Source organism: Protopterus annectens, chromosome 7.part1 (assembly GCF_019279795.1).
Source record: "Protopterus annectens isolate FY-2018-M chromosome 7.part1, PAN1.0, whole genome shotgun sequence".
NCBI classification, from domain to species: domain Eukaryota; kingdom Metazoa; phylum Chordata; order Ceratodontiformes; family Protopteridae; genus Protopterus; species Protopterus annectens.
The window spans coordinates 36548329-36575980 of NC_056740.1; positions in this window are offsets into that span (position 1 = coordinate 36548329).

Here is a 27652-nt window from a genome sequence, read left to right on the forward strand (position 1 = left end):
CTCCTTTTCTGAAGAGATTCAAGATTTTGAATCTGAACAGGAAGATGCAGGGATGGATTTAGGGTTCACCTTCAGATTTCTGATTCAGACTCAGAGGAGAGCTGTCTTTCTGATTTTGCCTGCAGGCATTCTCTTTCACTAGGACTATTGCTAGAATATCCCATTGTTTTCAGTGGGAGAACACTAAGGTTTCTCTGTCTCGCAAAAACAAAAAAATACTATGAGTTGTTACAGAAGGATTTTCCAGAACCTACAGCCATTCTTCCCAGACCTCTCAACCATACCAAATTCCTTGGTATTTACCAGTTTTGAGGGCAAAATAATGGGGTGCCATGAATTCCCAAGTGGCCTCTTTAATTCCTGAATTTCCCAGAGTTTTTCATATTTTTTTCTGGCTAAGTTATCACTGATGTCATCACATGCAGGAGAGTGCTCGATGATGTCAGCTATGTAAGGCAGATACCAGCTTGTCGGAATTCGGCTGAGGGCTGGAGGGGGTGTGTACACTCATTGTTTACCTTGCTCAGTTGCTCCAGCTGTAATGTCATGTTGCTAGCAAGATGCTGCAAGTTGCAGCAGTGAGTGGATTATATTAATGGTTGTTGACTTGTGGAATCAAGAACCCTGGCTGTTTGTCTGGATTTAATTAAGTTAGCAGCAGCAGTCAATTACGAGTAATGGAGCGGAGGCCAAGGATGACTCTCTTTCGTTTCGTGTGGGAGCTTCCTTTGTACTATTTGTGAGTATACTTTATTCAATTTTTTTCCATAAAAAAAATGTCCTGCTTTGTGCCTATGAAAAGGTGATAACTCTAAATATGAATTATATAACAAACCCAATTAAGGCATATTAATATTTGTATTTTGCAGTTATTACAGTCCTCCAATTAATTATCTAATTTATCTAATGACCCTCATGTCTCATGTGTAGCAGAAAACATGTTTTGTTGTTATCACAGTGCCCCAATTACTTAATTAATTAAGTAAGTAAGTAAGTAAAGGGCTTGCATATCTTATGTGCAGCAGAGAACAGTGTCAGATCGTCTGAAACTAAAGTAATCAAAAACTGGATAAATAGTTGGTTCCGTTAAAATATTATCTCACTATAGGAAAAAAGATCAGTCTCGCTAGTTTTTACACCTCTAATTTAGCATCATGAAGCAGCCTTACTTGTGAGTACTCTGCTTTTTTTAAGGAGGCTTGGTGCTTAGTGTAATGATGGTTGTAACATTTTTCTATCAGTATTTCATTGCAGCTGTGGCAAATTTGTAGAACATAAGGTGCATTTTGTGTGTATGTGTAATTAATTGGAAATGTTGGTAGTTTCTAGTAGGTAATAAGCAGTTGCACTGTAAGTCACTGGTGTGCAGGTACAGTGGGTGGCTGATTATGTGGTTACTTCGTAAGGTATTATTGCATTGTGCTTGCTGCTTGTGCAGCCGGCGACACATACTCTTGACTGCAAGGGCATGTAAGGTGAAGTTGTAGCAGAATGTATAGGCTTGAAAAAAAACTGTTTCCCTGTCAGTTTGAGCTGCTTGTTCGGTTCTGACATTTGTGTTTCAAATTTATTTGGGATAATACTTGCTTTTACATACCTGTCAATCTCTTAGAGCAAGAAATGTGGACAAAGCCAAAAATAATGGTGGGACAAAGGCCCATACATAAGGACAAATTGTTTAAAATATTGCTTCTGCAAACTCAGATAGTTGTTAGAATAACAAGTTTTGCAGTATTATGTATTTTCTGATGGATATGAAATCTGAAATTCAAATGTCTGCCATTATTTATTATTATTTAATGACAAATCTTCATGTTGGTATCTCACAATCTCACTGGAGTGGGTGGGGTTACATGAATATGTATGCACATTTTATGTTAGTCAGTGTCCCGATTTTTGGCCAGTTGCAGCTACTTTTCATGGGCCTTTGTCCAGATTTTTGATGTTTCCAGGTTGAGAGGTATGATTCTTCCTGGCCTGTCTGCTTTAGAGGATGTTTGTCTTACTGCCTGCAAATCGCCTGATAGTCAGCCAGCTGTCCCTAAAAGTCTTCACTCTTTTACATTTTTTATACATATTCCCAAATGACCCAGCAGCTATAGCCTTGTAAGGTGAAGGGTATCCACATTTTTCTGTATTTAGACAACTTGTTTATCATTGCAGAGTCTTTTTCAAAATGTCAGGAATCTCACTCTTGGTTGAGGGATTACTTACACAAACTGGGATTCCAAGAGAGGATTCAAAAGTCTTTCTTGACTTCTTCACACAAGATTGTGTTCCTAGGAGGCAAACAAGATGCCTCAGTTCAAAGAGCTTTTCTTCCACAGGAAAAATATCTTTATTTATATCTAGTTCTAAGTTTTTCCACTCAGACTTTAGTCACTGTGAGGGAATACTTCTGGATTTTGAGACTTGTGGTGGTATCTTTGATTCTCATGACACCCCAGACAAGACTCCACATGAGAAAAATACTGTGGTATCTGAAGTCTCATTGGTCCCAGCAGCAACAGCACCCTTTATCTTTTCAGGTACCAATACTAGGGTTTGTCAGAAGAGAAATCACTTGATGAAGCAACAGATATCCTTAAATCAAGGTGTCCTTTTCTCTCTCACAGCTCCAAAACAGTCAGTCAACAAAGATGCTTCAGATTTTGTTTAAGGAGAAATTTCAGGTGAGACAAAAGTGCAGGGGATGTGGGACACCAAGGACAGATGCAAGTACATAAATATCAAAGAGATGCTTTCCTTGATCAAGGCACTTGATTCTCTGAACCATCTTTTGTCCATGGGACTTCTTCAAGTGGGTATAGACAATATCAACAAACAAGGGGGAACCAGTTCATGCCCCCTCTGAAGACTAACTATGTTAGCTTAGGATATAATTTCACAGCATAGTCTCACTCTGGCATCCTACATTCTGGAAGAGCAAAATTGTATGGCAGACAAACTCATCAAGACCAGTGCAGACCCTCATAAATAAAAACTAGATCCATGGGTCTTCCAAGATTTGATCCATCTGTGGGGAGTTCCTCAAGTAAGCCTCTTTGTCTCTTCTCAGAACAATGAACTTACGAAATTCTGTTCCAGGACTTCATGCAATAAGGCCTGGAAGACAGATTCCTTTTCCTTTCTGTGGACAGGAACGTGCCTGTATGCCTTTCCACCAATTCCACTAATATTCAGGGTACTTTTGAACATTCAAAAGGAATCCCATAAGATCTTTGTGGTGACTCCCTTCTGGCACATGCAACCATGGTTCTCCCTTTTTTGGAAATGGTCAAGGACAATTATCATAGGTTCATAGGTTCATAGGTTCATACTAGGCTATCTGCCCGAGGGCATTTACAAGCCTAGCCCATCGTTTTGTGGCTTACGCCACCCCTTTAGTATGGGGAACTATACCCATTATTTTGCTGTGCCTCTGTCGAGCAGTGACACTGAGGTAATCCCTGGGGTATATCTGCGATCTCCCATCCATTGGTCAAGATTTCTCTTGAACAAGGCCAGCGAGGTGCTCTGCCTCACATGTACCGGGATTTTGTTCCACAGCATAGGGAGTCTTTGGGTGATGAATCTATCCCTCCAGCACGTCCTATTAATAGCCGTGTCAAGGTTTAAGTCTCCGCCCTTGTGGCTCTGATGGATCTAGATTTTTGAGGTGAAGCATATTCATCAAATCTGGGTTTGACATGGCCTTGTATGTTAGGCAAAGGTCACCTCTGAGCAAGCGGTGGCGACTGAATAGAGCTGGAGTTCTTTCAGTCGGGCAGCATAGGACAGATTTTGAGACCCTTTATCCTTTTGGTGAGGAACTTTTGTGGCCTCTCCAGCTGCTGCAAGTGTCGGGTCAGATACATTCCGAATGGGGCATTGTACTCAATCATTGGTCTGATGAGTGATGAGTAAAGGGAGACTATGACCTCTCTTGATCTAGATGAGAATCCCTTCATGATAAGGTGGGCAATGTAGAAGGTCTTCCTAACTACTTTAGCTACATGGGTGTCGAATGACAGACTACTATCAACCTGGGTCCCCAGGTCCCTGATAACTTCTTCTGTGCTCAGTGGATTGCCACCTATTTGGTAGCTAGGGGTAACCTTGTTTTTCCTGAAGGGTATGACTATGCATTTTATGGCATTTAACTTTAGGCCGTGGCTCTGGCACCAGTTATCCGTTTCTGTGAGACCCTTCTGAAGGATATCTGTGTCAGATGTGTTTTCTACTATGGCGCCCAGTTTGCAGTCATCTGCAAACTTTGTCAGCCATAACCCTCCTGTGTTTGCTTGTACTTCGGAAAAGTAGATGCCAAACAAGAGTGGGCCCAGGACTGAGCCCTGTGGGACACCACTTGTGACAGGCTTTGAGTCTGACATGGCGCCAGCAACTCTGACCCTGTGGGTTCTGTCACTCAGCCAGTTTGCAACCCATCTTGTGATGTATGGGTTGACATTTAAGCTGATGAGTTTTTCAATGATACCCGAGTGGGGTACTGTATCGAAGGCCTTAGCCAGATCGAGGTAGGCTGTATGGACTGCCTTTCCCTCATCAATGGCTTTGGTGACTGTTTCAAAAGTCAACCAAGTTTAAAAGGCATGATCTGCCTTTGACAAAGCCAAACTGGGTTGGATCCAAAGTCTGCAAATTCCCTATGTCTTTATTTATGAGGTCCATTATGATCCTCTCCATGGCTTTGCAGATAAGGCTTGTCAAGCTAATGGGCCGGTAATTTCCAGGGTCGGTGGAGGCACCGCCTTTGTGAAGTGGTACCACAGTTGCAGTGCGCCACTCCCTGGGTACGTATCCAGAGGTAAGACTTTGATTAAACAGCTGTCCTAGCTGTGGGTTTAATTCCTCATTGAGTTCATGGAGCACACAGCCGGGGACACCATCAGGTCCCATGGATGCTGTGTTTTTTGCTTTGGAGAGAGCAGTTCTCACTTGGGCGCTGGAGATGTTTGAGGGGCTGCAATCGTTTGGTATAGATATCTCTCCTTTTGGGGGGGAGGGGGGGAGAAGTTTGCACTTAACCTGTCAGCCAGTATGTTGGCAATGTCTGTAGGATCATAAGCTTCCTCACAGAATGGATCTACTCACAAAAGAACAGAGGTGTTTGATGCACCCCGACATTAATCATCTTCAATTGAATGCCTGGATGAAATGGTATTAATTCCTTTTAGGCATCTATTTTCTGAGGATGTGCAGCAGATACTAATGGGGGCAAGAAAGCGTGTTACTAGAAAATCATATAGTACCAAAGGGAAAAGGTTTTCTATTTGGTGCCAACAACATAACCAGCACCCATTCAGGGCTAGTTGTTCTCTAGGTTTATAATATTTTTTATGAGTTACTATCCTATGGTCTTTCTTATTCCTTTATTAAGGTTCATCTATCAGCTGTTTCAATATGTCTGATCATGGATCTTCCTATTTCAATACAGTTACATGACAAAATGATATTGAAATATGTTTTGCATTAGAGGCCTCCAGGTTGACTGGTGGCCCCTCCTTGGAATCTTAATTTTGAGTTAGAGAAACTAACACTTGCTCCATTTGAACCAGCTAAGCTGTCTGACTTGAGGTTCTTAATATGGAAAACTGTTATATTGATTGCTCTGACCTCTACAAGAAGGGCATCTGGGTCACAACCCAACCTAATTTTACACAAGGACAGAGTTTCTTTGAGAATGAATCCTTCTTTTATGCCTAAAGTGGTTCAGAGTTACTTTAAGTGAAACTATCCATCTCCCCATTTTATTTCCTGAACCTAAATATGAGGGAGAAAAGGTGCTCCATACCTTGGATGTTCACAGAAAACTCAGGTACTGTTTTGGCAGAACTAAATCTTTCAGATCATAAGATAAGTTGTTCATTTCTTGTGAAGGTAAAAGAGTATGACCAGTGCCACAGCAGACTGTTTCCAAATGGTTGTCTAAGGCTATTATGTTTTGTTGTATCCACCATGACAAATCCACTGCAGCCAGGATAAAAGCTCACTCTGTAAGAAGCTTGGCCTCTTCAATGGCTTTCTGGAAAGAGTTGGATTCTAGAAGTATTCTAGAAGCTGCTACTTATTCCTTTGTACATACTTTTACAAAGCACTATAAAATGGATTCCTTCTCTAGGTCTAGATTATACTTTGCTAGGACCATTATACTGGGCTTCTAGACCCTTCTCCTTCCACCTCTCAAAAAAGTTAGCAATGGCAATCTATCCACATAGCTACAGCTACTGCAGCAGTGATCAATATGAAAAATTGTAGTAGTCATTCCCTCCTTCCACCCCTTCTTGTTTTGTTTTGTTTTTTTTATACCAGGGTGTGGACATTTGTTTATTTATTTATGTATTTATTGATTGAGTGATTGATTGATTGATTATTATTCCTAGCCTTGTCCTTTCAGGGATCTCTCTCTCTCTCTCTCTCTCTCTCTTTCTCCCCTGGCAGAAAATCTCTGAAGGGCCTCATACCCAAACGTGTCCTTTGCTCAGCTTGAGCTGTTTGACAGGTTGAACATATAGAAGGTGCCCTGAAGCTTTTGAAGCTGGCTGGCTATGTCCTTGGTGGGATATAACCCATATACCTAAGACTACTGCAGCAGTGATCATTCAAACATCTACTGTTATGGTAAGTTCAGCTTTCTCAACTGTACTTTTATCAAAAGTACCCAAGGTGTTGTAGGCAGATACAATACCAATGTTGGACTGCAGGGTGTGCTGATTATGAACTGATGCAAACTAATGTCTATATGCACAAGTGTCAGTAAATCTAAGCTATAACTGTGTTTTAGCAAAAACACCCAAGCTGTTGTAGGCATGTGCAATACAAATGTCGGACTATAAGGTATGCTGATTATGAACTGCTATAAAGAAATGTCTATCTGCACAAGTGTCAATAAAACTAGGCTGCAACTATGTTCTAAAAAATATACCCAAGGGGTTGTAGACAGATACAATACCAATTTCAAACTGAAGGGCATACCATACACCCGGAATACAACAGCAAAAACAAGTACACTTTTAGACTGTGACTAGGAAAATTATCTACAACAGATCAATCAATAGAAAACACACCCACTCATACAAGCATACTAAATGATGTATTATAGACAACAGACAAAGCACTAAATCCTGCATGCATAAAATCCACCTTCACATGTGTAACAGATACAACAACCCAACTCTTATTTAGGTAGTGGAGTACAATTTGAAAACTGTGTGCTGAAATAATGGCTTAATGATATATGATGGTTCAGCATTTTGTGATTTAAATCACAGTTGTAAACACAGCTATAGTGTGAAAATTCCACTTACCTTACTGATGCATGATGGATATTCTATATTTTAATCAATATACATGTTATTGTGAAAAATACAGGATTGCAAATGGGATCAGAAACATTTCATTTTCTAAAACAGAAAATGTAATCAAGATACCTCCCTCCTCTACACCTCAGTCATGTGGATCCACTCAGTGCACAGAGCCTGGTTCCTGGTCCGATCTTCATTGCCTGTAAACAGAAAGTATGAATGATGTATTCCTCAAATAACACTGATATACACTGATCAGAACAGTTTCTAGATAATTTATTCATGAAAAGTGTTAGATAATCACTATATACAGTTTTTAGTGTTACATACATGTTTTAATATTTTTAAGCACTGATTGGAGGACATGAGATTCAACCTTGCAACTTCTATGTATATCCAAATGCTAACCTTGAGAGCTACCTGCTTAGCTAATCCATCTTGACCGAAAAGCTATCTTTGGATTGCAGTGAAAAGATTGGTTTTATAACATCCCCTGGGTAGGGGATGGTCTACTAATATGGATTCTGGCTTAGGATTTCAAAGTATGGACATGTGCTGGTCATGTGGGTAAAGAGTTTGAAAAACTTCATTTATGTTAGCACTGTTGTCAGAAACATTAACATTAATGGAAATCATTTATCCTCAAATAGTGGGAGAGTGTCATGTATCACAGAACTTCTGTGAACAGTACCATACAATTGCTGTACATAAGGGACCATGATATTCCTTGGCAAAGTGCACATCAATAAGCGAATACATACATCTTGTGCAGCATTCTGCATTTCAACTGTATGTCTGCCCATCCCACTCCCTCAAAAGATAAGGATGATGGTGTTCTTGAACTGAATGCAACATTAAATGATAAAACAGAACTTGATAGTATTTTTACAAAGTATACAATATTAACAAAAGCATTGGTCAGACATATAACAGTCTGTGTCAAGCTTTACTAACTCTGCTGTCAAAAAGTTGATGTTAGTGGACCATTACAGATTATGAATGTTCACAAGAATTCATCGAACAACAGAGTTATTCACATCCATACTCAAAATATACAATACTATGAATAAGCGGAATATGCTTCTCTAAAGAAATGCTATGGGTGAATTAAACCAAGATAACAGTTTCAGACATGTTTCCCCTATGTGAATTGGGACCTACAGCCTGACAAATTGCAGGTATGGTAGCCTGTTTCCTTATAAGCCAAGCTAACAGCCAGTACATGTTTTTCTTAAACAAACAGGTACTGCTGTACAACCCTGTTGTTAGATAGCTGATAGTAGTAGAGTATTATGAATTATGGGCATATTCATAGGAATTTGATGACTAACTCAGTTATGTGTAACCAGGCACAACATAAACATTAACATCAATTATTGGAATATACTTTTCTAAGGAAATGCTATGGGTGAAGTAAACTAAGATAACAGTCCCTGTAAAAATTCCAACCTAAATTAAATCTCTTTTTTCTTTCCTTTTTTCCATTGCTCTTCTCTAATAACTACTCTCTACTACTCCACTCGTTTGTATTCATTCTGTTATTTCTACATCTCTCTGCTTGTTTCTGGTTCATACCCCTCAACCTCTTAGAGCAAATAAATCTGGACAAAGCCAACAATTATGTGGGAGGGGGCAAATAGGGACGTATCTTAAATATTGCTCTTAGAAACTTATAAAGTTGATAGAATAATAGGTTTTGCATTAGCATGAATTTTCTGAAGGATGTGGAGTCTTAAACTCAAATGTTTGTCATTATTTAATGACTTCAATGCTCAGCTATTTGCCAGAAAGGTACATATTTTAGGAGGAACACACCAAAAGCATGAGACAAAAATCTGGATATTCTACAAAAATCTGTACAATTGAGAGGTATGTTCTGCTTTCATATTTCTTTACCTCTGAATTTGTTTTTACCAATTTTCTTTTTTTATCTCAAATTTTGCTACTTCTTTCTGTGTCCTGTTTTCTTATTTAACTCTTTGCCTGTCTACTCATCCTATTTTTTTCAGATTTTAAACACATTTTTTTCTTTTGTTTTCTGTATCTACCCATTTAATGAATGTTTTCAGTGTTTGTATTGTTTTAAAAAGTACGTTCATTTTAATATGTTTATCTTCTAATATATTCTGTATTGGAGATTTTCTCTCTGAGGCTCTGCTAAAAAAGTGTTTATGCTCAGTTGGACATTCCCAGTCAAGAAATGTTAAATAAATAAATAGTTGCTGATTTGTTTACCCTACATGGATTGGAACCCTAGGTACATTATCTAGTTTCCTTACAGACCAAGCTAACAGGCAGTTGGGTTTTCATTTTAACAAACAGATACTGTAGGTGTTTATTCAAATTCCAAATGAACACAGATAAATACTGAAACTGCAAACACCTACAGGACATTTTATTGTAATGCAATAACAGCTATCAACATGCAACTGATAATATGTGCAAGCAGTAGTACAGGCATTCCTTTTTGGATTAAAAAAACATACTTTTTTACTTTAATAGGAGGAATGAATTAAAGAAGGTATGTATGACTTTTTATTCTGACATATAGTGGTGCAGCAGGCTGTATTTTGGTACTATAATGGAAAACTACAAAGGGCTCAGTCATCCTTGGCCTAAGCACTATAGCTGTCAGTGATGCATGAGGACAGTGGCTGTGTGAAATTATGTCATTATATGCTGTAAAATATATGTACATCTACAAAGGTCATAGTTATGGATATCATAATGAACATTGTTAAATAACTTAACAGCATGGAAATCAAACCCAGACTTATAAGAAGAACAGTTGTCACAACAGCTATTCAATAGTTACAAAACCATTTATCTGATACATATATATATATATATATATATATATATATATATATATATAGATAGATATATATAGATAGATATATATATATATATATCTATATATATATATATATATATATATATATATATATATATATTTGTTATTGTGTCTTTCGGCTTTTCACAGTTAGGGGTCGCCACAGCGGAACTCCAGTCCGCTAATGATTGGCAGTAGATTTTTACGTACCGAGTTGCCGGCTCTGACGCACAACCTTCAATGAAGGTACGCCCCATTCATGCATGTCTCCACATATACAGATATGTGACAGAGCTATATCTCTAAATTCTGTAGGAATGCTCAGGTATGTGTAGAATAGTATCACGTACTATTGGGATCCATGGGCTGCCTCCACACCTTGGCAACCCTCTTTTGAAGCTTCTCTGTGTTCCTTCAATGCAAAGCATCATAACAATAGAGATCCTGTACTCCAGTGTGGTAGACCTCTGTCTGTCTTCAGGGGTTCCTGACGATCTGGTTGCATATGTCTGTCATGGGAAAGTTCCTGGGCCTGTCTCTCATTTGATCCTCCTCTCTGAAATATATGGTCAACATCAAGGTTGTCTCCTCATTGTTCCAGTTAAGCACAAGGACATGTCTCAGGCTTCTTGAAGTAGCCATCACAATCCTCAAATAGAAAAAAAGCCAGAAAAATGCAGAAACATAGAAATGCTCACTGAGGTCCCATTCAGTTTATAGTTCACAATAGTCTGATTTTTAGATGTATCAAAATAAATATTTGAAAGTGCCACTGATGTCATGTTATTAAATCATTGGCAGATAATGGGCACCTGCCATACATGGCACCATTTATCAATACCTATTGGGTGTTTACACAGTACACCTGGGTGTTATAGTGCATGAAGCCAATTTACATGGAGGTGTACAAATGGGATTCCAAAACCTTGAATTTTAATGTACCTCACTAATTATGTATGTTGTAAATGGTACTTAAAGGTGGGTGTACATTAAGTGCACTTTGTTTCTGTGACTCGGAGTGAGATGTACACTGGCAAATGGTAGCAATTATGTTTTGGTGATTATTACAGCTGTTCAAGTCAGTCATTTCCAAAGATACCTGATTAGATTAATCTGTACTCAAAATGTGATCTTTAGCAGACGTTGTTATATGCTAGTGGATTGATTTTTCATTGCTCTACGGGGTTCGAAAGGAAAGTGTATGTAGTCAACAACTTTGCTGCACATTGCTTCCAGGAATTTTGCCAGGATATGACTGGCACCTGTCTGTGACACTCCCAAAGTATATCCCATTTGTCTCTGCAATGTCCCAGATGAAAGTACACCCAGACTGAGACACACGTTGGTTTCAGGGAGGATGGGGTTTCCTTGCACGGTCTGCACAGACATGTGTGGGGCATACATGTTGCAGATAGCTTGCACAAGTTATCTTTCCAGCCAGTACCTATCTGTTGTAGTCTTGCTCTGGCACTAGCCATCTGCCTTCTAGGGTGCACAGCCACAGCTTCATTTATGGCTGGTATCAGTACAGCCTGTTGTATTTCATTAACAGCAAGTTGCCTTTTTATGCACTTTTTGTTCTTTTGCTATGGTTTCGAGTGAAATTCTTAGTATTAGATTTAATTCATTGGGTTCTGTAAATTATACACAGAGGATTTCAGAAACAGAGTTTTCATGACAGTTTGTTGCATTTAAGTTGTGTTGTGTTTGCAAGATGTGTTTTGGAACACACGGGTGTTTGGGGAATCTATAATTATCCTATGCAGAATAGCTAAGTACTCAGACTGCCTTCAGTGTGTTTTCAGAAATCACATCCACAGCAGGTACACTGAAGTCTTTCTTTGGCGTGCTGTGCTGTCTGCAAGTAGCTTCCATGAACTTTACAGAATCTGGTCCTTTGTCTTTAAAATAGATAACTTAGAATTCTAGTTTGGATACATTAATTGTAATGGGCAATATGAGACTTAAAGTGCTGAATGTTAAAAAAAAGTAGATTATGTTGTTTTAGAAGTGAATTCTGGGTATGCAAATCTCAGAAATTCTTTAACTCAGAGTGCTAGAGGGATCTCATATGGAATGTATTAGTTTGATAGGTTCATAGGTTCATAGGTTCATACTAGGCTATCTGCCCTAGGGCATTTATAAGCCTATCCAGAGTGTGTTTGGCTTTCGCCACCCATTTTGAATGAATTTTGCTATGCCCTTTTTCGAGGTTAGTATACTGTGCCTCTGTCTAACAGTGACACAGAAGTGATACCCGGGGTAAACCTACTATTTCCCATCCGCTCATCAAGATTCCTCTTGAAGAGAGTCAATGAGGGACTCTGCCTAACCTGGACTGGGATTTTATTCCAGAGTGAAGGGAGCCTCTGGGTTATGAATCTGTCCCTCCAGCATGTCCTATTTATTTCAGAGCTGAGGTTCAAGTCTCTCGAGCGTGTAGCTCGATGGGATTTGGATTTTCTGAGGTGCAGCATGTCCATTAATTCCGAGTTGGACATGGCTTTATATGTTAGGCACAGATCGCCTCTGAGCAGGCAGTATGCCACTGAGTTGAGCTGGAGTTTCTTTAACCGGGCAGCATATGGCATCTGTTTGAGCCCTTTAATCCTCTTCATGAGGTACTTTTGGGGTCTTTCCAGTTGCTGCAGGTGTCTGGTAAGGTGCATCCCAAAAGGGGCATTGTACTCATTTATGGGCCTGATGAGGGATGAGTAAAGAGGCACGATGACCTCCCCTTATCTAGATGTGGATCCCTTCATGATTAGGTGGGCTATATAAAATTTTTTTCTAACCACTTTGGCCACGTGGTTGTCAAATGAGAGATTGCTATCAACTTGGGTCCCCACGTCCCTAATTACTTCTTCCGTTCTTAATGGATTACCACCTATGTGGTAATTTGTGGGCACTTTGTTTTTGCCAAAGGGGATGACTATACACTTTTTGGCGTTTAGCTTGAGGCCATATGGCTCTGGCACCAGTTGTCTGTTTCTATGAGGCCCTTTTGGGGGATGCTTGTGTTGGCTGGAGAGTCGATTATGGTGCCCAGTTTGCAGTCATCTGCGAACTTGGTCAGCCACAGTCCTTCCGTGTTAGCCTGTACCTCCACGAAATATATACCGAACAAGAGAGGTCCCAGGACTGAGCCTTGTGGGACACCACTTGTAACTGGTTTGGAGAATGACATGGCTCCAGCAATTCTAACCATGTGGGTTCTGTCCTTGAGCCAGTTTGCAACCCATTTAGTGACATAGGGGTTTATATTTAAGCTGGTGAGCTTATCTATAATGCCTGAGTGGGGTATTATATCGAAGGCTTTTGCAAGGTCCAGGTAGGCTGTGTGGACCACCTTCCCCTCGTCAATGGCCTTGGTGACTGTTTCAAAGAAATCAACCAGGTTTAAGAGGCAGGATCTGCCCTTAACAAAGCCGAACTGAGTAGGATCCAGTGTCTGTAGGTCCCCAATATCTTTATTTATGAGGTCCATGATGATCCTTTCCATAGCTTTGCAGACCAAGCTAGTCTAGCTTATGGGGCAATAGTTTCCATGATCCGTTGAAGCACCACCTTTGTGGAGAGGGACCACTGTTGCTGTACGCCACTCTTTGGGTACATATCCTGTAGTAAGGCTGAGATTGAAAAGTAGTTTTATGTTTTGTTTAGTTCTTCTTGGAGTTCATGTAGGACGCAGCCCGGGACACTGTCTGGTCCCATTGATGCTGTGTGTTTTGCTTTGGAGAGGGCGGCTCTTACCTGAGCATCTGAGATGTCAGGGGGGCAGCACTCTGCTGGGATAGATATTTGCCCTTTTGGTGGGGAAGGGGGGATGTTTGCACTGAACCTGTCAGCTAGGATGTTGGCAATGTCTGTGGGTTCTGTATATTTTTTGTCATTTTGGACTAATTCTGAGCATATCTGGGAATTCCCACCCAGGTTCCTAACATAACTAAATAAAGCCTTGTGATTATCCTTAGTGTCCTGTGCAATTTTTCTCTTGAAGCTGGCCTTAGGCGATTTTATGAGTGCCCGTAGTTTTTTGATAATACTGATCAGAGATGCCTTCCCTTTTTTGGATTTTGCTCTATCATGTAGTAGCTTCCTCCTTCTATTGTATAGTTTGTTTATGGCTGGGGTCCACCAGACAGGATGCCTAACTTTGGAGGATAGGGTCTTGGTTTTATTTCAGCTTGCATGATCCATGCATTCATGAAGGTGTTCATAGAATGCGTTTATAAAGGATTTTGCGGTCTGGGCCGTATTTTTCACAGGCCCGGGGGCTTTGAAGGATTCCACCTCAGTTTTGAGGAGTGTGAAATTTGCTTTAGAGAAGTTTTTCACTGTGGTTTTCTGGGCAGGGGCTGAGGTTGGGATGTGAATATCTAGTGAGATTAGTTTATGGTCTGATCTTACCAGTGAGGGATACACTTCTGGTCTGGAGCATAGAGTCCCCATGTTGGTGATGATCAGGTCCAGTATGTTTTCCCCTCTTGTGGGAGTGGCAACAAGTTGCTCCATAGCATTTGAGTTTATAAATTCTAGGAACCTTCGGGCTAGGGTGTTGGAGCTAGAGTAATGCTCCCAGTCTATGTTAGGGTAGTTGAAGTCGCCCAATATAATGGTGTTTGGAGAGACCTTCATATTTTCCAGTGTTCTCAGGAACACCGAGTGGGGTTCCTGGGTTTGGGAGGGTGGTCTGTAGCAGGCTATAAACTGGAAGGCAGTTTTACCCACTGTTAGTTGCACATGGATAGTCTCTGATGCTTCGTGCTGTGCCACCAACCTGGAGGTGTGGGTATCTTTGACGAATATTGATACTCCCCATCCTTTTGTGGTTCAGTCCAAGTTTTGGGGCCGAAAAACATGGCATGAGGTATAACCTGGTAGTGCTGGGGTGCTCTCGGAAGCCTTGAACCAGGTTTCTGTTACTGCACAGATATCAATGTTCTCCATGCTAAGGAAAGTTTTGAGTGCATGCATCTTGAGGTTTAGACTTCTGGCGTTGAGTAGCATTACTCTTAGTTTCTTATTCCTTGTGATACCTATGGAGGTGGGTTTATCTTTTGAGCCTTGCCTAAAAAAGGTACTATGGGGGTGGCAAGAGCCTTTGCCAATATCCGAAAGCCCAGGGGTGACAGGTGAAAGCTGCCCCTAGCGAAGCATCGTGGCTTATCGAGCATGTCATCCCAGGCAGACAGGCATTGGATCCCCTTTGAATGACACCAATACTTAAGCCAATTGTTGAAATTGATCATCTTGTCTTCATATTGTGGCATCATTCTTGGTGAGGGTAAGATGCTACTCAAGGTCAGGGTCATACCGGCCTGGGCTACATGCTCAGAGAGCTCCTCTATGTCTCTTTTCATGCAGTCCAGGGAGGTACGTCTCAGGTCATTCACACCAGCATGGACAATGACTGCGTCATATTTGTACTTGCCTTGGAGTGACCTGAGTGCTTGTGTTATGTGGCGGATCCTAGTGCCTGACAGGCAGCTCACCATGACCTTCTCCTTGTTCAGCCTGGTGAGCGGGACGTCAGTGTGCCTGATGATAGAGTCACCTATTACAAGTGTATCAGGTGTGTTGTTTAGCCTTAAGGGCTGTGACTGTTCGGCACACTGGCTTTGTGAGCTATGTGTTGCACATGTTTTGTTTTGAGGTAGCGGTTGCTTGGGTGTCTGCTTTGGAGGTCTCTGCTGCTTAGGCAGATTTTTATTTAGAGCCTCCGAGTATGTTTTTGTGTGTTTATGTGTTTGGTTTGCTGTCATGGTAGGTCTATGTGAGACTGGAATTGTAGTGAGTGTGGTTTCCTTCTCCTCCTGACTGGTTACGCCAGTACTGAGTTGAGAGAGCTTAGCATCCAGTTTGGCTATATGGTTGCATCTCTCACATATGTTGGAATTTGTTGGGAGGAGGAGAGGGTTGTCTGTGTACATGAGGCAGTTTCTAATAATTACATTAATATATCAACATTGGAGGAGTATTAGTGTATGTAACTGAAAGTTAATGGGAAATTAAGAGAAGGATGATTTTGGAATATGAAGAAAGGCATAAACAATGAGCGAATGCCATGTACATTGTAGGAAAGGGTATGATATTAGTGAACAAGCCAGTTGTTATGGAGAGGAAGACTTTGATACAGAACTAGAGATATAACATGAGGGCAGATGTAAGGATGAACTCAGGAAGTATTATTTCCTGAGAGAGACAGTGAGAAAGAGAGAGAGAGAGAGCAATAGGGGAGTGAAAGAGAGAGAGATGAGGGTGTGGAACATGTTGCATTAATAGGCTTACATAGAAATGATTTCTAAGGGCTTCATACAAGACTGGAGCAAATGCAAACAGGTGGACATGGAAACGGACTAACTGTGTAGAGGAGTCACAATATCCATCCATATCGAAAATATGAAAGTGATACTTCATAACGTCAGAATTTGTGAGTAACCTCAAGACTTGTTTGACACCAAGAAGCTTGATGCTCTTATAAAAAAAGGAAGCTTGATGCTCCGGATCTCAAGGTGGAATTTGTGAGCACCCGTGTACTCATCTCATTCCTTTCAGAATGTACGACTTGCCATGCTGATTCCCATCGAGAGTAGGAGTTTAGTACATAGGTGTGGAATTCCTTGAGAAAGACAATTTGAATGTATCACAATAGAGGTGATATTAATGTTTTTCTTGTGATTGAATATCCTACTGAATTCAGGTCATTATGAGCTATTGTAATCAAAGAGGTTGAAATAGCAAGGGTTGCCTCAGTTCTCGGTATTATCAGTTTCATATCTCTGAAAAGGTTATAAGATGCAAATAAGAGAAAGGCAGGGAGAGTTCCTGTTAAAACTTTTCTACTGCAGTATATTTGTGTAATGCCATTTGCTGTTTGAAGGCAAGTGAAGGCAGTGGGGTTAAGCAGAATAATTCCATGTATGTAGTCATCAGTAGATTTAATGAACCAGATACTAGAGTCATTTCCAACATCTGAGAAAAACAGAAATTAAAAATGATACCAAAATAGAGTTGTCAGAGCCTTAAGAGTCTATACTGGGGCCAGAGGATGGTGTGGATTGTCATCTTCCTATATTTATATTTTGTGCATGACCGTGCAGCCAGTTGTGGACTCTAGTATTTATAGATTCATTTGACTTCACAACTTTCAGGTCTCTGAGTTTTTTGAATAAGTATATCATGGAGCATAGTGATAAAGACTTTATCCAGATCAAAATAAAATGCATGGATATGTAACTTTCACCCAGAGTGATAGCCTCACTTTTAGAAAATATGTGATTTTAACTGTGCAGACCCTGTCTTTAATAGAACTGTATTGGGTAAATTACAAATGAAAACATTTCCCTCATCAGATGGAAAAGTTCTACCTTGTAAAATATGCTTATGATACTGATTGCTCTGTAATTATTGCAACCTGTAGGAAGGCCTCTTAGCTGGATTGGGGGTACAGTACTTTGTTTCCAGACATCAGAGACAGAGACAACTTGGATGTTCTATGAAGGTTATGCATATGAAGGCAGATGACTATTTCTGTTTTCAAAAAAGTAGGCTTTGAGTATCTCTCTGATCCTTTGGAACTGGTGGTCTCATACATCACTGTGGACAGAGGTGACCAGATTGAATGTGCCTTCAAGGAAGGATGTTTTGTGGGGTTATTTGGCTCTTTTTGTATTATTGTCATTATATTATTATGCCAGATAATGAAGTTGTAAAAGGCATATTAATAAAGGAAGCTTAACAGCTGTAGCTTAGCAAATAGATGCTTGAATACTTAAAGTTATATCTTGTGATTCAGAAGCTTGACTAATGCAATCATACTGAGGCTAATGGAATTTAACTTGCAGTGTGATGTGGCGCAAAAAAAAAATTCAATTACTTATGTGGAATTTTGCAACTCAAGCTACTATTAATTAGAAAACTCAGAATCAGCAGCATGATGGAGAAAGAGAGATTTCCATAACTGTGATCTGGAATGAGACAAAGAAAAGTAGTGTGTAAGTAGTAAGGATGTCCCTTAGCATGTACACATGCAGTACATTGCAACATTATGAAAAGGGGAAGAAGCCACAGCAAATGGCTTTCAGCAATGTTTAAATGTATGTTTACTATTTTAAAAGGGGTGAAAATGGATGTATAGTAAAGTAACAATAGGGATACAGCATGCCGAAGAACATACATAAGGAAATAGAGGAGGTAAAAATTAGATTGGGGAGGAGGAACAAGGGTGCACTTTTTTTCTGGGACAGGTAACCATTGTTTTTTTTTTTTGTTTGTTTTTTTTTTAATGAAGAATTGGGAAGGATGTAAGGGAAAGATATGGGGATAGAAAGTCAGAGAGGTTTGAAAACAGTGGCACAAAAATAAACATAAAAAACAAAGATGGATAGTGAAGGAACAGACATATCCCCAACACAGCTCTCACCCAAAACCAATACTCTCCCCTTCAACATCCACAAACAATCATACCTAACCTTCCAGGAGAACCACCAAACATAACCTCTGCTTACACAACCAATAGCCCCAACAGTTTGTGAACTCCAAGTTAGTCATTGTGCACAGTTTATGCATGTAAGACACTTTATTCTAGTAAACAATACATGCGCTGCAGTAGGATAGTTAAGCTCATGTCAGTAGGAACACATGCCTGTGTAAACTATAACTATGTCATGTGTCCTGCTTATGGGTTTGTGAAGAAAATTTTTATTTATTTATTTTTATTTATTTAACATTTGTTGACCGGGAAAGTCTGACTAGGTTCCACAGATCCTGTTTTCAGCGGAGGCCCGGGGAGAAATGCTCCAGAAGAACATACATATAAGTGCAAAGTTTTTGCTTCCCTGACCTAACAGATGGCTGTGTCATAATACAGTTATACATTAAAGGCCTCATTGCATCTGCAAATCTTAAATCTACATAATACTACATAAATTGATATGATTCATTTGAAAATTACTTTGCTGGTAATAGTAAGATGCAGCACAAACAAAATAATATTAATTCTACAGATGCACAGTCTGTCCATGTGAATACATAACTGGCACTAATATTATGGAGTACCATACAGATTCATAGTTATATACTAGGCTAATGAACACCAGGGCCTTTATAAGCCTAGGCATGCAATCCAACCCAGTTGTGTCCCTGTGTAACATGGGCATTTATTAGAAGGGGAATGTTACAAAATTTTGAGAGGTTATATTGGGGGGTATGTTAGTTTGAGCATTACTGTCAGCCTCTGTCTATCAGAGACATTGGGGCCAGACCTGGGGTGAATTTCTGATTTCCCATCCATTGGTCAAAGTTACACCTAAGTAGGCTAGGGATGGACTTTGCTTCTTATGGATAGGGAGCCAAGCATGGGGATCCTCTGAGACACATACCCATCTCACCAACATATATTTTTTATTTAACAGGCAATATTTAAGTCCTTTGGTCTAGAAATTCTTATGTTGTTCATTTTGAGAATGTGGAAATGATCCTTCAGAGCTGGATCTGAGGATTCCCTGAATGCCAGGAATAGATCTCCTCACAGTAACCTGTAGCAGGCAGAGTATAGAGATAGGGCTTTAAGGTGATCCATATAGGACAATGTGTTTATACCCTGGATTCTCCTGGGAAGGAACATTTTTGGATGTCTCAGTTGTTGCATATGTTTGGGCAGGTGATGTTGCTTTGGGTGAGTGCTTTAGTGGCTGTTGAGGAAAGGAATTACCACTTATAGATGTAGGAGGTCTTTCGTTTGGGAAGATTGTTTTTTAGTGCTTCAGCATAGGTTGGTCTATGTGTGTGGTGGACACTATGTGTGGTGGCTGAAGTGCATGTGCTCTTGACAGCCTTGCTTATACTTTTGCCTCCAGTGAAATTGAGTATATGCATCTCTTGCATATTGTGTTTGTTTTTTTAAGGATTAAATTGTTGTCTATGAACATGATACAATTTCTGCATTGTCTCATGATGCCCATATCTACTAAGCTGGCTATGGAGACATAACATGTTAATCAGAAATATGCACTGCTTCACCTGGAGGACCACTCCTTTCTCTCCTGGAAAAGAAAGGAGTTCTCTGTGTCCTCTATCTGAGCTGCAAGAGAAGAAAAATAATAAAGAATTCCTTAACTAAATGTCAAATGCAATCAGAATAACTTAATACGAGAAATTACAGAACAATGAAACTATTGAAAGTACTTACAATGCACTACTGAGTCACTTGCTCTGACATCTTTTCCTCACTGACTAAGAAGGTCAAAATGGCACCTCTGCAAGTCACTGCAATGATATTAGCATTAGTACTTCATGATAATGTCGCAAAACTCCACCTTGGCAAGACTCAGCCAGGTATCAACTTTATACTGGAGACCCTCTTCTGTCAAGTCCTCCTGTAGATTCCTGTACAGTAGAAATAGGAAGATCTTACTTTCCTTACTGGACTACTAGGCAATCATGCCAACATCAATGCCCTAGGAAACCCCTGGCCATTCATCAGGTCACATTCCAGTGAACTATGTTAGCCTTTTCTTGGTTACAGAGAATGATATTGTAGCATAAGATGTGCAATGACATACAGCTAGTTTGAATGATCACTTGTGGCACCACCATTATATTGCACATAGATAGTGTGACATCATGATATTACAGTGTCATCTCATGCAAGGAAATGTATACAAGCATCACAGTGGCTAACTTTGACAGCAGTTTTGATTTTTACTACTTCCCTAGGCTGCTGAAATAAATTATATTTCCCCACATTCCTGCATGGGTCCTTCACCCACCCTTGCATGTTAATTGCATCTTGCAGGTGCTGTAGCAAGAGTATATAGGTGAGTGGGCCTCTTTGTGCAGCACTAGTAATTATTGCAATGAGGTAAATGTACAATTAAAGAATGATCCTTAAATCATACATCATTAGCATAAGTGCTATGCCAGAAGCTTCAAAACTGCATGATATAAGCAAGAACTCATGGCACCATAGATCATATAAATATGGGGCAATTCCTTAAGATTGGAAACATGCATTTATTAAACATGTCTTTAAGGGAAAGAGGACTAGGACAAACCCAGCATCATATAAACCCTTAAATCTATTTTTATGTTGTGTAAAAATAATGGAGACTGTAATATCAGATAAGTTATTGTCAGAACTGGATAGAATGGGACTTGAAACCATATATCAGCATGTGTATGTTGAAAATAGATTTATTACCACCTGCAATTTGTTGTTCTGTAACAATATAATAACAGCTATGAATGAATAATTGTACTGTGATGTAATTTATATAGATTTAATTTCAGCATTTGACAGGGTCAAATACAAAATACTGATCAGTAAATTAGAACAACTAGGCATTGATGTACTCTTGATAAGATGGATAGCTGCATGACTTACAAATAGGGCATGACAAGTATCATACAGCAACTGGGCAGGTGAAATTCTTGGTTACAGTCAGCGTGTACCACAGGGTTCTGTCCTAGGCCTTTACTTATTTACATTGTATCTTTCAGACCTAACTTTTTCATCTGAAGTGTTCTGCATTCTATATGCAGACGACCTGAAATTGGGTAAACTGATTAAATGTGTTACAGAAAAAGCATGTCCGCAACATAATTTGACTAAACTGACCATTTAGGCACAAAAGAATAATATGCTGATAAATATGTCAAAAACTAAGCATATGAGATTTGAGAGACATAAATTGAAAGGTCAATATTTAATACAGCACACTGTAATTGAAATTGTAGACACATTTTAGGACCTAGGTATATGGTAGATCCAGCTATGAGATTTTCTAATCATATCAACCAATTGGTGATAGTTATAGAACTATAGGTTGTATACAAAGATTTATAACTTGTAGAACCTGGAACCAAAAATTATGATCATCACCTGCAGCTAACATATGCTTAGTTAATGCATTATATTCCAGTCCCCTTCTTAGACAATAGGTATGGTCTCTAATACATTCATGGAGTCTCCTATTCATCTTTCCTACATAAAACTTGAAACAAACAATACAATGAGCTATGTAAATCAAATTCTACAAGTTCTTAATGTTGGTGTTAGGTTGGGGGACTTATATGCACGTACTGATATGGCCGAAATGAAATAGATTTTAAGACTTAGTGCACATTTGGGGTCTGATTTGAATGATGCTGTATCCATCAAGCTAGCCTTGAAAGCACGTAGGTTGGTGAAGAAATAAATAACCTTAGTGTTGTTTAATTTGTATATATTTTAGTTTACACATATTTTTATACACATATCTTTTATTATTCTATACATGTGTTCTAACATATGTTTTGTATACTTTTGTATAGGTTAGTTAATTATTCATGAATTGTAATAGTGACATAATGGGTTTTGTTATTTCTGCTCCATGATTGGTTGTTTTGAAATTTTATAATGTATTTAAACGTGTGGGTAATTGGAGTATGTTGCCTGATGAAGCAGTTAGAGTGTGAAAGCGCTTACTGTTCATTAAAGTCTCTGGTTTTACAAGGAAAATGAACTGTTTTACTTAGTACTGGCCATGTTTCTGCACAGTTTTTTTTTTGTTTGGTTTGCTGTATTTATATATGTGCAGTTTATTGCTGTTTGAACTGTTTGTGCTGCAAGTTCGTAACTATTTGTATTTTGGAACATCAGTGAGCATGGCAGATGGAATAATTAATCGTATAGAGAGTTTGAATATTGAAAAGGTCCATAGGCCTGGTAATGAACGATTACTGAACTGTTTTAATATACGAAATAATCCTCTTTTGACTGCTGATTTGGCCATTGTTATACCAAATGAGGATGTGAATGTGGATGTTGATATACAGAGTAAGCAATTAATGCGGGGCATTGAGAATGATTTGTTTTGATACAAACATTTGCAATGCCAAATATATCATATGGAAGCCTGTATCAAGCTTAATGTTGTTCCTAGGGGCCTTAGGGTCCTTAATATGCCCACGTATGGACATACATATCCGGATTTACTGGACAAGTGGCAGAGGATCAATTTAGAGACTAGCAAAGCCTATATGCAACTAATTATAATTTATTTTGAACCTGTAGAGAGTGACATATGCTCACATATTGAGTCAAGTTATACTGAATTATTTCAACTGATTGGGAATGATAATGCTATGTCTTTATGCATGATATGGTGGATAGAGTGTTAGCATATGAGCACAGACTTTGGATGGTGAAGAAGAAGAAATTGGTACAAGATTTAGATGACTTTAAACAGCAATGAGTCTTTGCTTGGCCTAGGAATGAGCAACATTGTCCACCTATCAGAGAGGGAGCTCAAGAACAGAATTGGGATGGAAACCACCAAGTAATCAATCATCAGTCGGATGTAGGTGTTACATCACCTCAACCATCAGTATCGACATACTCTACACCTATTGCTGAACCCATTGTCGTATGTATATCTAGAAATTTAAATCAAGGTCTACAGGCAGTGGAGGTCGCTGTTAACTTGGGGAATGTTGATAATGGACCGGTGGTTAGAAGGAAGATTTTATCAAATGCCACGACAGCTGCTGAACCATCTCTACCTCTCCCTTTTCGGGTGAGAAGTAAGTTTTTTCAAGAGAAAGAACATATACGAACGGGGCAGAAATAGAAAGAGGCATCTGCCCACAACTATGGATTCAGCCTGAAAAAGATGTGGGCTGCATCTCAGAATGGTTAGTATAGAATTTATCTCATTACATGTTGACTGATGCGGAAATTTCTTTGTTAACTAAAGGCTTAGGTTTTATACCTTCTAGGGCTGCCTCCGTAGATGAAACTCTATTAGAATTTAGACTGTTTGCTAGGAATGCAGCTTTATGCATGACTTTTAGTGATTTGGATATTCGACAACGGAATATTTTTTCAAATCCAAGTAATGTTTCCACCGACATTAGACATTTTCATCAAGGCTTGTGAAAGGGACTTATATCAGTATTTAAAGGATTGTAAAAATGTGAAACACAATAATTTAAATGCCAGTGAATGTACAGCTTTGAGAGATTTACAAAATAATAAATAGGTGGTCATCAGACCATCTGATAAGGGAGTGGTTCTCGGCAATAAATACTATGTTGAACAAATGTTATTTATGTTGGCGCTCACCAATGTTTATAAAAGTGTTGATGTAGATATGGTTGAGAATATATAGCAATGTTTATTTCAGGGTTTGTATGAATGTTTATGTTTGGGGCTTATAACACAAGGGCTGTTTGACTATTTCAATGTTGAATTTCCACTTGTACCTAAACTTTATGGTCTGCCTAACGTACACAAAAATCCTAATAGACCCACTTTCAGACCCATTGTTTCTGGGGCGGGCTGGTTAACAGAACCGTTGTCAATTTATGCTGATAAGCAGTTGCGAATGGTTTTGGATAAATATCCTCTGGTCCTAAGGGATACAGAAAATTTTTTGTGCGATTTATACCAAACTTGTGGAGTTAGGAATTGGTTAAATGTCACTCTTGTAACTCTAGATGTAGAATCATTATTTACCTGTATCCTAAATGGGGTCAGTGTTAGTATGATCAAGGATTACTTGACACGAGAAGCTTCATTTACCATTACACACATCGATTTAATATGTTATCTGTTGGAAATAATACTTGATAATAATGTTTTTGTATTTGAAGGTGTTTATTTTAAGCAAATGGCTGGGGTTGCTATGGGCATCAGTTGTGTGAATAGCTATGCGAATTTAGTTATGGCCGAGTGGGAGCATCATAATATAATGAACATGAATGGGAGTGGTATAGCTTTTTACCAACGCTTTGTTGACGATTTCTTCTTCATTTGGAACCATGGCATGGACAATTTACAAACTTTTATTCAAGGTTTGAATTGTAGTAGTGAGTTCTTACAGTTTACTCACAAGACTTCATCTGAGGCTATTGAATTCCTAGATGTATTGGTGTTGGTTAAGTGTGGTGGGTCTTTGATAACTAAGCTCTACCGTAAAGATTGCTATTGTCCATCATTCCTGTATAGAATGAGCATGCATCCTCAGCATGTTTTTTCTAGTGTTATTAAGGGGCAAACTCTAAGAATATTTAGATTAACCTGTAGTGACTATGAATTGGACGATAGTTTGATGATGTTGAAATCAGAATTGATGGGAAGGGGAAATGGTGATATGGAGGTCTCTAAAGTCATTAATCAAACCATGACAGAGAGACAGAGTAGAGCAGTACCATACTACTCCAGTGGTGCTCATCCCAAGAAGGTTTATAATCGGTGATCAAATCAGGTGCCCATTCTTTTATCGTACATTGAGGACTCTAGATCGATCTGTGATGTTTTAAACATGAACTGGCATATTCTGCATACAGAAGAGAGGATATGTGAATTGGTAAGACTTCGACCTAAGGTAGTTTATAAGAACAAGGATAATTTTACAACTTTTGTGTTATTCCAGATCTAATCATGTTGGACAGGTGGGTACAGCAGGGACTAAAAAGTGTAGTTGCTGTAATTTTTATCAATTTGTGGATGAGAATGATTATTTTCTGCATCCTGGCACACATAGGCATTGGTATCTGAGAACATCAGCTGATTGCAATACTAAGAATTTGATTTACATAGCTCATTGTATTGTTTGTTTTAAGTTTTATGTAGGAAAGATGAATAGGAGACTCTGAGAACGTATTAGAGACCTTACCTATTGTCTTAGAAGGGGATTGGAATATAGTGCATTAGCTAAGCATATGTTAGCTGCAGGTAATGATCATATTTTTCAGTTACAGGTCCTACAAGTTCTTAATGTTGTTGTTAGGTTGGGGGACTTATATGCACATACTGATACGGCCAAAATGAAATGGATTTTAAGACTTGGTGCACATATGGGGTCTGGTTTGAATAATGCTGTATCCATCAAGCCAGCCTTGAAAGCACATAGGTTGGAGAAGAAATACATGACCTTAGTGTTGTTTAATTTGTATATATTTTAGTTTACACATATTTTTATACACATATCTTTTATTTTTCTATACATCTGTTCTAACATATGTTTTGTATACTTTTATATAGGTTAGTTAATTATTCATGAATTGTAATAGTGACATAATGGGTTTTGTTATTTCTGCTCCATGATTGGTTGTTTTTGAAATTTTATAATGTATTTAAATGTGTGGGTAATTGGAGTATGTTGTCTGATGAAGCACTTAGAGTGTGAAAGCACTTAACGTTCATTAATGTCTCTGGTTTTACAAGGAAAGTGAACTGTTTTACTTTGTACAGGCCATGTTTCTGCACAGTTTTTTGTTTTGTTTGGTTTGCTGTTTTGGTATATTAGCACGCTAGAAGGGCATTAATGCACGTGCTTGAAATATTTGCATGTATGTAATGTCTGTTAAGATCCTCACTGTGCTTTGAAATAGTGCATTACAGAAACAATCAAACCACTGTTGAAGATTGATAAGAAGGTTTTCTAAGAGCAGCATTTGTCTCTGAAAGGTAAGTGTGTGGGAAATGTATTGCTGCTGTGCATCAAGATATCATTGACACCATTGTGGAGTTCATACTGTTTTTTTTTTTCCCTAGATACAGCAAGGCTGCTATTGTACTGGCTAGTGTTACCTTGACTGAGGGTCTACTGCCATTTTAGGTAAACCAGGGATTAGTTGGGGTTCCTGCATCAGGTAACTTTAGCTCTAGAGTATGACTTCTGTCTTGTATGAAATTAGCTCTGTGACAAAAGACTTGCTATTAATATTAATAATTCCACCGTAAATGTATCTGGTACTCCAAAGGACTTTGTCTGGCATCAATGACTCCAATGGTACATTGTTAGCAATTCCTGTAGAACTAAAACACCTTGAACAAATCTTAGATAGTACCCATTCAATTCAAATACACACCTAATCAGTCACCAGAATTTTTCTTCAGCAAATCAGAGTTGCATGTAGCTTTTCTAGCCTACTTAAAGTTGAAGTTTGCAGGAATATTGACTTAAATGTTTTATTAAAAAAGTGGAATATGCATTTCCTGTCATTACCCAGTTGTCTCTTTCCAACATTAATTTACACAAAGTCACAAAAGAATAAACTTTTCATATTTATCCACTTTGCCAACCCATGAGAGTGGGGAGCTTTGAGCAGCCTATCTTTCCCTGGAGGAGTGGAGCTCTTTCAAGTTCCCTGCCTTAAAACCCGCTTTTGTGTGGTTTTGCGCTTTCTTCCGACTCAGCACAGCTTCTTGTGGTCCTGCAGAGTGGTACAAGCAGCAGAGAGACGAAAAAGAGTGATGTTTACCAGATAAAGTATTTTTTCTCTGCCTTTTCATTACCGACTGCTTATTCTCACCGAAAAGCGAGTTTCTAACTGCTCTACTACCTTTAAAAGCTTGTTATTGCATTTTTTACTGTACCTGCACTTTAAAATTTGTTTTTGGGTTAATTTAACTGGTTAGGCTGCCGACTCAAGTGCGCTAGCCTGTGTAAAGCATTTACAGTGTTTTCCTATTAATTTCTGCTACTGTTCTGCAAAAAAGAAAAAAAAAAGAAAAAGAAAAAAA